Genomic DNA, 10,575 nt, shown 5'->3' on the forward strand with positions numbered 1-10,575 from the left:
GGTATAATGTGGGAACCCTTTCTCAAAAAAAAAAAAAAAAAAAAAAAGGCCGGGCGCAGTGGCTCACGCCTGTAATCCCAACACTTTGAGAGGCCTAGGCAGGTGGATCACCTGAGGTCGGGAGTTCGAGACCAGTTTGGCCAACATGGTGAAACCCCATCTCTAGTAAAAATACAAAAATTAGCCGGGTGCGGTGGTGCACGTCTGTAATGCCAGCTACTTGGGAGGCTGAGGCACGAGAATCGCTTGAACCTGGGAGGCGGAGGTTGCAATGAGCCAAGATTGCACCACTGCACTCCAGCCTGGGCGACAGAGCGAGACTATGTCTCAGAAAGAAAAAAAAAAAAAAGGCCGGACGCGGTGGCTCACGCCTGTAATCCCAGCACTTTGGGAGGCTGAGGCTGGCTAACACAGTGAAACCCCGTCTCTACTAAAAATACAAAAAAGTAGCCGGGTGTGTTGGCGGGCGCCTGTAGTCCCAGATACTCGGGAGGCTGAGGTAGGAGAATGGCGTGAACCCGGGAGGCGGAGCTTGCAGTTAACCAAGATCGCGCCACTGCATTCTAGTCGGACTCCGTCGGAAGGGGAGGGAGGGGAGGGGACAGGAGGGAAGGGGAGGGTGGAGTTAAAAACAACTGGGCAAAATGTAAGCTTACTTTTAAATATTTAATTTGACAGACCCAAAGTTATGCTTAATAAACAATCAGAACAAACATAACAGAAAGAAAATAATTTACAAACTGTACACGCTGCTCAGAGAAAATTTGCCAGTATGCATTTATTACAGAGACTGGCTATTCCACTGATAACTTTTTATTCTACAATTGTTAACTAAAGCAAAGTTATGAGTTACAATTGTATATAGCAAATGCCTGTAAGCACACTTTGTATAAATAACAGGTATATAAATGTTTAAAGCTTTTAATATGAAACCCACGAGATTGCTTCCTGTTTGGTCATTTACAGGCATACCTTGGAGAGACTAGGGGTTCAGTTCCAAGCCATTATAAAAAAGAGAGCCACATTCAATTTTTTTGTTTCCCAGTACATATAATAAACATGTTTCCACTATACCATAATATAGTAAAAGTACAATAGCATTATGTCTAAAAAACAGTGTACACACCTTGATGTTAAAATTGGGCTAAAAATCCTGGGCAAAATGGTGAAACCCGTCTCCAAAAAAAATTTAAAAATAACCAGGTGGTGACAGTGCATGCCTGCAGTCCCAGCTACTCAAGAGGTTGAGGTGGAGGATCCACTGAGCTCAGGAGGTCGAGGCTGCAGTGAACCATGATTGTGCCATTGCATTCCAGCCTGGGTGACAGAGAGAAACCCTGTCTCAAAAAAAAAAAAAAAGGAGTTAATCCTGCCACTGCTTTATCAACTAATATTTATGTAATATTCTAAATCCTTTGTTGTCATTCAGCTATGTTCACAGAATCTTCCCCAGGAGATTCCATCTCAAAAAACCACTTTCTTTGCTCCTTTATAAGAAGTAACTCCTCATCTGTTCAAGTTTTATCATGAGATTGCAACATTAATCCGAGCACTTTGGGAGGCCGAGGCAGGAGGATTGCTTGAGCTCAAGAGTTCAAGACCAACCTGGGCAACATGGTAAAACCTCATCTTCACAAAAAAATACAAATATTAGCTGGGCGTGATGTGCATCTGTAGTCCCAGCTACTTGGGAGGCTGAGGTGGGAGGAATGCTTGAGCCCAGGAGGTCAAGGCTATAGTGAACCGTAATCGTGCCAATGCACTCCAGCCTGGACAACAGAGTGAGATCCTGTGCCCAAAAAAAAAAAGAGGAGAGAATGAGATTGCAGCAATTCAGCCACATCTTCAGACTCTACTTCTAATTTGGGTTATATCTTGCTATGTGTCCCGCATTTGCAGTTACATCCTCCACTGAAGTCTTGAATCCCTCGAAGTCATCCATGAGGATTGTAATCAACTCCTCCCAAGCTCCTGTTAATGTTTATATTTTGACTTGCTTCCATGAGTCATGAATGTTCTTAATGCCATCTAAAATGGTGAATCATTTCCAGAAGATTTTCAATTGACTTTGCCCAGATCCATCAGAGGAATTGCCATCTATGGCAGCAATAGCCTTACAAAATCTATTTCTGAAATAATAAGACTTGAGGCCTGGGCGCGGTGGCTCAAGCCTGTAATCCCAGCACTTTGGGAGGCCGAGATGGGTGGATCACGAGGTCAGGATATCGAGACCATCCTGGCTAACACGGTGAAACCCCGTCTCTACTAAAAAAAAAATACAAAAAACTAGCCGGGCATGGCGGCGGTCGCCTGTAGTCCCAGCTACTCGGGAGGCTGAGGCAGGAGAATGGCATGAACCCGGGAGGCAGAGCTTGCAGTGTGTGGAGATCACACCACTGCACTCCAACCTGGGCGACAGAGTGAGACTCTATCTCAAAAAAAAAAAAAAAAAAAAAAAAAAATAAAATAAAAAAAAATTTTTTTTTTAAAACGATAAAAAAAAGAATGAAATGAAAAAAAAAAAAAAAAAAAAAAAAATAAGACTTGAAAGTCAAAATTATTCCTTAATCCATAGGTTACAGAATGGATTAGCAGGCATGAAAATAACATTAATTTCTTAAACCTCCATCAGAGCCCTTAGGTGACCAGGTGCATTGTCAATGAGTAATAATAGTTTGAAAAGAATCTTTTTTTCCAAGCAGTAGGTCTCAGCAGGGGACTTGAAATATTTAGTAAACCATGACAGATGTGCTGTCATCCAGACTTTGTTTTTCCATGTATAGAGTATAGGCAGAGTAGATTTAACATGTTTCTTAAGGGCTCTAAGATTTGGGGAATGGTATATGAGCATTGACTTCAACTTAAAGTCATCAGCTACACTTGCCCCTAACAAGACAGTGAGCCTCTCTGTTGAAGCTTTGAAGCCAGGCCTTGATTGCCGCCTTCTCTCCAGCTATGAAAGTCTTAGGTAGCATATTCTTCCAGTAGATGGCTGTTTCACCTACAATGAAAATTTGTTCTTCAATGTAGCCACCTTTACTAATAAAATTAGCTAGATCTTTTGGATAACTTGCTGCAGCTTCTACATCAGCACTTGCTTCCACACCTTGTACTTTTACATTATGGAAATGGCTTCTTTCTTTTTTTTCTTTTTCCTTTTTTTTTTCTTTTGTGTGATGGAGTCTCGCTCTTTCACCCAGGCTAGAGTAACGTGGCATGATCTTGGCTCACTGCAACCTCCACCCCCACGAGTTCAAGCGATTTTCCTCCCTCAGCCTCCCCAGTAGCTGGGATTACAGGCACCCGCCACCATGCCTGGCTAATTTTTGTGTTTTAGTAGAGATGGGGTTTCACCATGTTGGCCAGGCTGGTCTCAAACTCCTGACCTCAGGTGATCTGCCCTCCTTGGCCTCCCACAGTGCTAGGATTACAGGTGTGAGCCACTGCGCCTGGCCAAGTTGGCTTCTTTCTTTAAATCTCAAGAACCAACCTCTGCTAGCTTCAAACTTTTCTTCTGTAGTCTTCTGTAGAATTGAAGAGAGTTAGGGACTTGATCTGGATTAGGCTTTGACTTAAGGGATTGTTGTGGCTATTATGATCTTTTATGCAGACTACTAAAACTTTCTTCATATCAGTAGTACAGCTGTTTTTCATTCTCATCATTTGCATGTTCACTGGAGTGGCACATTTGATTTCCTTCAAGACTTTTTCTTTGCATTCACAACTTGGTCAGCTATTTATCCTAAAGTATAATAGTTAAATTTTAAATTATCTTCAGTGGAAAAATTGATTTCAGATCTATGATTTTCCTATGCAGGAATTTTCTTTTGAGGGAAATAAAATTCAAACTGTTCTATCACATTTGTAAAATGTTTAATTATACCATTCACAGAGGTGCAATGTCAAGTTCATTGCCTTTTAATAATTACTGTAAAACATGGAACATATTATAATAATATGTAAAATACCTGTTATTTCAAGTTTCTTACTTAAATTTGCATCTCTCAGTCGTAACTACCAGGGAAAAATATGCTGCCCTCCTTACTTGCACTAAAATTTTAAGATCCAAAACTCCTGCACAGAATACTAGCAAGCCATCTTCAGCACAGTTTGAAGGGATTATACATCATGATAAAGGAGGATTTATTTCTGTAATGCAGGAATGATTAAACATACAAAAATCAATCAAAGTGATATACCACATTAATAGAATGAAAGGGAAAACAACATGACCTTTTTGAGATAGATTCTCACTCTGTCACCCAAGCAGGAGTACAGTGGCTCGATCTCGGTTCACTGCAACCTCTGCCTCTCGAGCTCAAGTGATCCTCCTTCCTCAGACTCTCAAGTAGCTGGGATTACAAGAATGTACCACCATGACCAGCTAATGACATGACTATTTTGATTGATGCAGAAAAGGCATTTGACAAAATTCAACACCCTTTCATGATAAAAACACTCAATAACAAAAAACAAGTGTTGATATGGATATGGATATGGAGAAAATGGAACCCTTGTGGAATGTAAAATGGTGCAGTTGTTGTGGAAATACGGCCTGGAGATTCCTAAAAAAATTAAACATAGAATTACTATTTGAGGCCTGGTGTGGTGGCTCACACCTGTAATCCCAACACTTTAGGAGGCAGAGGCAGGCAGATCACTTGAGTTCAGGAGTTCGAGAAGCCTGGCCAACATGGTGAAACCCCGTCTCTACGAAAAATACAAAAATTAGCCAGGCATGGTGGCATGTGCGCGTAATCCCAGTTACTTAGGAGGCTGAGGCATGTGAATCACTTTAACCCGGGAGGCAGAGGTTGCAGTGAGCCAAGATCGTGCCACTGCACTCCAGCTTAGGTGATAGAGTGAGACTCCATCTCAAAAAAAAAAAAAAAAAAATTACCGTTTAATCTAGCAATTCCACTTGTAGGCATATACACAAAAGAGTTGAAAGCCAATATTCAAGTAAATACTTGTATGCCAATGTTCGCAGCAGCATTATTCACAGTAGCCAAATGGTAGAAACAACCCAAATGCCCATTCACAGATGAATGAATAAACAAAATATGTTACATACCATATGTCACGCACCATATAACATCATTCCAGACTGCACATTCGACAGTGGTCCCATGAGATTATAATACTGTATTTTTACTGTACCTTTTCTATGTTTAGGTACACAAATACCATTGTGTTACAGTCACCTACAATATTTAATATAGTAACATGCTGTGCAGGTCTTGTAGCCTAGGAACAATAGGCTACACCACATAGCCTAGGTGTATAGTAGGCCATATCATTCAGGCTTGTGTAAGTACACTCTACGATGCTCACACAATGATGAACTCACCTAATGACACCTTTCTCAGAACATTTCCCCATCGTTAAGTGACTCATGACTGTGCATATAACAAAATATTATTTAGCCATAAAGAGAAAGGAAATTGTGACACCACAACATGGATGAGCCTCGAAGACAGGATGCTAAGTGAAATAATTCAGACACAAAATAACAAATATTGTATGATTCTACTTAGATGAGAGACCTAGTGTCATGAAATTCATAGAAACTGAAAGTAGAACAGTGGTTGTCAGGGCCTAGAGGAAGGAGGGAAGGGGGCATTATTGTTTAATGGGTATGGAGTGATGGGATGATGAAAATGTACTGGCAATGGATGCTGGTGATGGTTACACAACAATGTCAATGTACTTAATGACACTAAACGGTACATTTTTAAATGGCTAAAATGGTAAATTTCGTGTTATGTATATTTTATCATAATTAAAAAGAAAAAAATATTCAATAAACTAGGAATACAAGGAAACTTTCTGAACATGTTAAAGGTCGTATATGAAAGACCCACAGCCAACATCATACTCAATAGTGAAAGGCTGAAAGCTTTTCCCTTAAGATCAGGAACAAGACAAGGTTGCCTGGTTTCACTTCTATTCCACATAGCATTAGAAGTTCTAGCCAGAGGAAATTAGGCAAGAAAAATAAACCAGAGGCATCCAAATTAGAAAAGTAGTGGGCCAGGCGCCATGGCTCACGCCTGTAATCCCAACACTTTGAGAGGCCAAGGTGGGCAGATCACCTGAGGTCAGGAGTTCAAGAACAGCCTGGCCAAAATGGTGAAACTCTGTCTCTAATAAAAATACAAAAATTAGCCAGGTGTGGTGGCACACGCCTGTAATCCCAGCTACTCAGGAGGCTGAGGCAGGATAATCTCTTGAACCTGGGAGACAGAGGTTGCAGTGAGCCGAGATCACACCAATGCACTCCAGCCTGGGTGACAGAGCAAGACTCAGTCTCAGGAAGAAAAAAAAAAAAAAAAAAAAGAAGTAAAATATTAGGATCATTAAAATACTGAAGATATTAGAAAAATTAGTACATCTGATTGACCAATCCTTATCTTTAAAAGTTGGCACTTGGCCAGGCGCAGTGGCTCACGCCTGTAATCCCAGCACTTTAGGAGGCTGAGGCAGGCAGACCATGAGGTCGAGAGATCGAGACCAGCCTGGCCAACATGGCAAAACCCCGTCTTTACTAAAAATACAAAAAATTAGCCGGGCATGGTGTTGCGTGCCTGTAATCCCAGTTACTCGGGAGGCTGAGGCAGGAGAATTGCTTGAACCCAGGAGGTGGAGGTTGCAGTGAGCCGAGATCATACCTCTGCACTTCAGCCTGGGTGACAAGAGCAAACTCCATCTCAAAAAAAAAAAAAAAAAAAAAAGTCATGGAGAATTGCTCCCACTGAGTTCTATTAGTAAAACAGGGCTAGGCTATATTCACTGGCCTGGTGGAAGAGAGTTACACAAAGACATGCAGTTGATTCTTGTTATTTGCAGTAGTTATGTTCTAGAAAGTCACTGCGAACACTGAATTAGCAAATTCTGACCATTGCTCCCAGGGAATATGCAGGATTCGTTTCCTGCAAGCCTCTGGTCACGTTTTTCTCAACAGATTAATAGAGAACCTTAGTCTATGTGTACTTCTGTTTAAAAACACGTTAGTTAATATATATTGTTCATCCAGTAACATTGAACTCGGCCAGCAGCACAACAATTTGTGCCTGAAGCTTCTCCAACACACGTATTTTTTCTGTAAAGCCCATCAGACTTCTCGCACTTTGGAACACGAGGCAGCACGTCAGCACTGTGCTTGGAGGCATTTTTTGTTTGTTTTTTTTGAAAATTGCTCTTGTTCCCCAGGCTGGAGTGCAATGGTGGGATCTCTGCTCACTGCAACCTCCATCTCCGGGGTTCTTGCGATTCCTTGGAGGCCATTTTAAACAGCAAAATCACTAACAACAGCCCCTCCCCCCACCCAAAGTGTCACTAAATAGACCACAAAATGGGACATTTGTTTACAGTATGAGAGCAAAAACAAGAAGCAAAGCATCAACTTTGAACACTGCTGGGAATGGGAGTGTCAGTCAGCTCAATTTTTTTACCACTCTGAACATGTCCACAAATGACCGCAAAAGCACTTTAAGTATTGATTTTGGGATTACAAATAAATTTTAGTGAGTAGGCTAATTTGCAAATACAGTATCCATGAATAATAATGATTCATAAATAATAAAGGTATCAGGACGTGCTACAAGCTACTATGGCATACAATAACAATTATGATCATCTTCCATATTATCACCTAACAAAAAGAATAATCTCAAATTTAATGCATTCACTTTTACATAATTCGCGATTTTTACTATATGCCTAAGTGCACTGTTTATTTCAGCTGACTTTCTTTTCATAGCATGACTTTCTTAAGGAAAGAATCATTGTTTTCACTCACATTTTGATCTCTGCTCCTTAAACTGGTTACCTACTCCAGGGTATTTTATGTTGCAGCTGTGCCATCCACACACACTTCTCCACAGTTCTAAAGCTCCACACCACATTTGTTGACTGTGTCAGAGCTAGTTGTATTTGTGACCAAAGAAGCAGGAAAACAATTTTTTTCTTTGTATCATCTTCATGTTCAAAGTGCATATCCTAGCAATATCTCAGCATGTATTATATTGCAAGGAAAAATACTTTGCTAGCTTCCTTTTTTCTGTTGTTATTATTATTTATTTATTTTTTTTTTTTTGGAGATAGAGTCTTGCTCTGTCACCCAGGCTGGAGTGCAGCGGCACGATCTCAGCGCACTACAACCTCTGCCTCCTGGGTTCAAGCGATTCTCCTGGCTCAGCCTCCCAAGTAGCTGGGACTACAGGCATGCGCCACCATGCCTAGCTAATTATTTTGATTTTTTAGTAGAGATGGGATTTCACCATGTTGGCCAGGCTGGTTTTGAACTCCTAACCTTAAGTGATCCACCCGCCTCGGCCTCCCAAAGTTCTGGGATTACAGGCTTGAGCCACTGCACCCAGCCCTTGTTCTATTATTCTTGCCACAGATTTACACAATATTGTGTGATGGCAGGATCACTTGAATCCAGGAGGTTGAGGCTGCAGTGGGCTGTGATCGTGCCACTGCACTCCAGCCTGGGTGACAGAGCGAGAGCCTGTCCCCCTCCCCCAGCCTTGCTCCGCACCAAAAAAAGAGAGACTGAGAGTAAGGTTGCAATTACTTTCATTACCAAGTCTCAAGAGTCACAAACCATCATATGTGCTATATTCTATTTATTAGCAGTAAGTCAAGTCCTGCCCACATTCCAAGTAAATATCTTTGTCATCTTATGGTTTTATTTATTTTATTTATTTGTTTGTTTATTTATTTATTTATTTATTTATTTATTTATTTTGAGACAAAGTTTCACTCTTGTTGCCCAGGCTAGACTGCAGTGGCACAATCTCAGCTCACTGCAACCTCCTTCTCCCAGGTTCAAGCGATTCTCCTGTCTCAACCTCCTGAGTAGCTGGGATTACAGGCGCCTGCCACCATGTCTGGCCAATTGTTGTATTTTTAGTAGAGACGGGGTTTGACCATGTTGGCCAGACTGGTCTCGAACTCCTGACCTCAGTTGATCCACCCACCTTGGCCTCCGAAAGTGCTGGGATTACAGGCGTGACCCACCTCACCCGGCCTATCTTATGGTTTTAGTGAACCTTTATAAGAAGCTGAAAAGCAGTAATGTTTATGTGGGAAATACTGAATCCTTCTGCTGGCTTTAACAATAGCTTTATAGAGATATAATTCACATACCACTTAAAGTGTGCAATTCAGTTTTTAGTATATTCACGGAGTTACGTAACTATCATCACTATTTAATTCCCAGATATTGTCATCCCTGCAAAATGAAACCTTATACCCAGTAGCAGCTACTTCCCGTTCTCTATTCTCAGCACCTGGCAACCACTAATCTATTAATACTTTCTGTCTCTTTGGATCTGCCTATTTTGGTCATTTCCTATAAATGGAATTCTATAGTATATTCCTTTTGTGTTTGATTTCTTTCATTTAGCATAATGTTTTCAAGGCTTACTATGTTATGGCATCTATCAGTACTTGATTCCTTTTGATGGCTGAATAATATTCTGTTGTATGGATATACCACATTTTATTATCCAAATGATGTATATTTGGATTGTTTCCACTTTTTTTTTTAGGCCAAAACTCTAGTTTATTTCAGCATTGGCATTTTTTATCTTATCATAAAAAAAAAACTCTAGCAATGGTGACGGAAGTCTCTACAGTGAGGCTAAGGGCTCGCCAGGTGTCCAACATCAGGGGTACGTGGCAGGCACTGGCCTGGTGATAAGTTAGGAAGCAGCAAGGACTGGTGGCAGGTGCGGGCTGGGCAGGCATTAGGCCATAGGTGGCCTGGCCCTGGTGATGCCACTGCTCCATCTCAATGAGCAGCTTTATGACACCCACCTACATCTGCACCAGTTCTACCTCTGAGAAGCCCCGGAGATCAGCATTGGAGACATCCAAGACCCCACCCACCACGGCCACATCCACACCGTCTGTCCCTTGCTTCTGAAGTCACAGCCTCTTTTTTTTTTTTCCTTTTTTTGAGATGGAGTCTCACACTGTCGCCAGGCTGGAGTGCAGTGGCACGATCTCAGCTCACTGCAACCTCCGCCTCCCAGGTTCAGGCTATTTTTCTGCCTCAGCCTCCTGAGTAGCTGGGACTACAGGCGCACGCCACCATGCCCAGCTAATTTTTGTATTTTTAGTAGAGATGGAGTTTCACCATGTTGGCCAGGATGGTCTTGATTTCTTGACCTCGTGATCTGCCTGTCTTGGCCTCCCAAAGTTTTGAGATTACAGGTGTGAGCCACCACGCCTGGCCGTTTTTTGTTTTTGAGACAGAGTTACGCTCTTGTTGCCCAGGCTGGAGTGCAATGGTGCGATCTCTGCTCACTGCAAACTACTCCTCCCAGGTTCAAGCCATTCTCCTGCCTCAGCCTCCCAAGTAGCTGGGATTACAGGCATGCACCACCACACCCAGCTAATTTTTTGTGTCTTTAGTAGAGATGGGGGTTTCTTCATGTTCGTCAGGCTAGTCTCGAACTCCCGACCTCAGGTGATCCACCTGCCTCGGCCTCCCAAAGTGCTGGGATTACAGGCATGAGCCACTACGCCCAGCCACAGCCTTTTTTTTTTTTTTTTTTTTTT

At 41.9% G+C, this 10,575-nt stretch overlaps 1 pseudogene; it reads right to left on the reverse strand.

Moving 5' to 3' along the window:
- Positions 1-6,778: 6,778 nt before the first annotated feature.
- The window catches only part of LOC108534784 (creatine kinase B-type-like), a 19,815-nt pseudogene continuing 16,018 nt past the window's right edge, over positions 6,779-10,575 (reverse strand).

The sequence above is a fragment of the Rhinopithecus bieti genome, unplaced genomic scaffold, assembly GCF_001698545.2.
Source record: "Rhinopithecus bieti isolate Rb0 unplaced genomic scaffold, ASM169854v2 scaffold_12138, whole genome shotgun sequence".
Taxonomy (NCBI): domain Eukaryota; kingdom Metazoa; phylum Chordata; class Mammalia; order Primates; family Cercopithecidae; genus Rhinopithecus; species Rhinopithecus bieti.